General features: G+C 43.4%; 1 pseudogene; it reads right to left on the reverse strand.

Moving 5' to 3' along the window:
* Nucleotides 1–1,505: 1,505 nt before the first annotated feature.
* Nucleotides 1,506–3,079, reverse strand: LOC101656399 (annotated as a pseudogene).
* Between the last annotated feature and the right edge of the window lie 312 nt (nucleotides 3,080–3,391).

A 3,391-nucleotide genomic window follows, 5' to 3' on the forward strand; every position in this document is an offset into this window, starting at 1 on the left:
AAAAAGACTATAGTAAGCAACCACGTGTTTGCAAGTAAAAAACAAACAAACAAACAAAAAGAATCCCTTCAGAGTCAGCTGGTGCTAGGTGCTCTCTAGTCCGCTGAGTGCTAGCAACCCTATGTACACGAGAAGGAAAAGTGTGTGGTCCTGCACCATCTCCAGAATGGTTTGGTTTGAGCCATTGTTGCAGCCAATGTGTCCATACATTTTGTTGAGAGTCTTCCTCTTTTTTTTTCCCTCACCATCCACTTTACCAATCATAATATCCTTCTCCAGGAACAGGTCCCTCCTGATAACATGCCACAAATATGAGAGAGGAAGTCACTTCTGCTGCCGCCCAACCTCTGGGCCTTATGCTATTTAACCAGTTGGCGCACTGTGCATATTAAAAAAATTTAAAAAGGGTTTCACTGTTTACACAGATGAGAAGCAGCAGGGGTCCTCATGGCTAACATGCTGAAGTTTAGCAAATTAGAGATGCCTAAGTTTTTTTAATTTCCTTGGACTTCTGGGAGTCTGACTCCTTCCCACCCACATCTGACCCACCAACCAACTTCTGTCTCTAAGTAAAGGCCCAAATGTTGAATCATGTTCTTCTGGATGCTCTCTAGATGCACTTCTTGTTTCACAAGAACTCCAGGAGGAAGGTGAGTCAGGCCCAGAGAGTCTTGGGCCCAAGAGGACACTGATGTACGGACTGCAAATGCTCGTGGACCTCACCCAGGTTGGAAGGAGCTTGGGACTATTTTTTGCAGAAGGGTCTTGCTATAGAATGCTGATGACCAGGATGCATAAGATGGAAGTTTGGCTATCAGAAGGATGAGTCACAGAGTAACAGTGTGACGTTATGGAAAATGGGATAGAGGTAAGGTTTATGTAATAGAAAGATGAGTAACAGAGTAACATATCAACTGGGGAGACAGAGAAAAGGGGGTGTTGTTTCCCCCACTCCCTTCCCTGCAGAAGAATTCACTGCAGAGAACAGCACTGAAGCTACAGCTCAGGGAGAGGGGCATGTCTGACAAGACCACACAGGAGCAAACAGAGAGTGGAACATATCCTGGCCCACCAAGCCCCAATGACCATATTCCTGCTCAGAGCAGCCAATGCAGAGAGGACCATAGGGCCAGCCCCACCGTGAGACACGACATCTCTCACTGACCCATAGCACTGTGAGGGACAACACGGGAGGCACAGTGCGGGAATTGTGCCCGATATGACCCCACCACACTGGGGCAAAATGCCAAGGGCAGGCAACAGAACAGCAAGGGGAGCAAAGTAATGAAGTCCCCAGGGAATACTAAAAATAGACTCTGGGGCCAGGGCATGGCACCCCATCAGACTTGACCGAAAAGGTCAACAAACAGACCTGGAACTATTTATAGACTTCTTTTTTTATTTATTGAAGTTATAATTTTATTATAAATTAATAGCAAAATTACATAAAATAAATGAAGCCAAAAACGGAAGAATTTTGTTTCCTCGCTTGGTCTTTAAAAATCTCAAAAGCCTTCAAGTTTGCTATCTTCTACTGTCTTGTTAGAAGGATAAAAAACTTTGAATGAAAATCCACTTCTTGGGAAAGAACCAGGGTTTCTGCAGAGGCAGTCAGTTTTGGTCATCGTGAAAGGATCGTATTTGTCTGCAATGACTATTAGATCAGGCACAGGATACACTCTCAAGGGATAGTCATATGCCCAGTACGCTGGGCAGACAAAAAGGGGGAGAGGGGTCAGGTGGCCTTGGGATAAGATAGTCTTTATAAAATGATTTGGAATATCCAAGTTGCTACTAGGAAAACGGACACAATTCCTGCATATTTTATTCACTAAGTCTTCACGAAAGACAGTAATTTCTTGTGTATAATACTGAAAATGAAAGTGAAAGTGAAAGTGAAAACTGAAAATGGTACTTTTTCTTTGAATTCACTTGTGATGCTTTCTGCAAGTGGTGGCCTTGGTAAGATGGAACCGTATCCAGGATCTTCTGGACCAGGTCCAAACACAAGACGACTACTTTGGTGAAGAGTTGGGTATTCACATATTATGTCTGCCAAAGTTTTTAGGGAATCTTTCAAAGATTGCACTTGATTTTTTCCATATGGTGCCGATGAAAAGTTACCACAAAGTATAAAGCAAGTTGGAGGTGCTGGTGAATAACCAGAAAACATTGTGTGCAGTTAGTTGTTCCAGTACTTCTACTTGGTCCAACCAAACATCAGATATGAACACAAACATGGCATCTTTGTGCTCATCTTCTAGCGGTTTGAGTTTTGCAGACATCTTCAATGAAGTGGTGGGAGGCCCTCCAAAGAAATTCATGTGCCCGTAGGAGGGTCTACTAGTACTAGAGGGCTCAGTGGGTGGGAACCCAAATGCATTGACATGAAACACTTGATCTTCAAACCAACCTTCTGCTAAGACAAAACATGCCTCTGTATATGAGCCATTATGGAACTGAGCTTTACTAAGATCCAGTTGTACCGTTCCAGTAGGATCTTCCAGAAAAACATTTCTCTCTTTTAACTGTGTTCTCATCCCAAGAACAATCACATCTCCAATTTCGGTTGTACTACCCCGTAAGGTTTCTATCGTCTTAAGCTGGAATTTGCTTCCACTCTCTTCAGGGTTAGACCCTATCACTGGAGGAGTCAATAACCCCTGTCTGTGGGGTCTTTGGTGTAAAATGGTGTATCATTCACGAAATAGTTCTGCTTTATCTCTTGCTGTTCCAAATACATTTGGTGCAGGGTGGTTGGTCATTAAAAGAGGGAGAAATTGTTTTCTTTCTGAGTTATACACAAAGCGGGGAATATCAAATGCTCCTATGATATTGAAAATATGGTCTATAGTTTCATCTACTGCTGATTGCATTCCTGGACTGCTGCTTCCACTATAGATCGTTCAATCATGTTGGATGACAAAGGTTGCTTTTCAACAGCATCAGTGATCTTTTACAGTGTATCTTCAAGCTCCAATTCACTGATAGATTGAAGAGCATCTGTGAGATATTTAATGGCTTCACCTCGAAGCTGAAAGGCCGAAAGCGCCTGGCTCCGCACCCGCTCTGGCGCCATGTTTGCATTTCGAATTTTCTTTTTTTGTCGACGTATTTTGTTGTTGTTGCTTTGTTTTGCTCTGTCTTGTTTTTGTGCCTATTATTACCTCTGCATGTCTGTCTAGATAAGATAGGCGAGATAAAAAATCCGGAAGAGAAAACAACAGGACCGACAGTTCTGGGGGGACATGGGAGAGGGGGAGGGAGGGGAGAGGAAGTGGGTGTGAACAAACCCAGGGGAAAGGGGACAAGTGACCTAACACCAATGGTGAGGAGGACGTAGGATACCTAGTAGGGCTTGATCAAGGTTAATGTAACCAAAGGAATCACT

Source organism: Echinops telfairi, unplaced genomic scaffold, assembly GCF_000313985.2.
Source record: "Echinops telfairi isolate 266 unplaced genomic scaffold, ASM31398v2 ScPeMD7_12;HRSCAF=54, whole genome shotgun sequence".
NCBI lineage: Eukaryota > Metazoa > Chordata > Mammalia > Afrosoricida > Tenrecidae > Echinops > Echinops telfairi.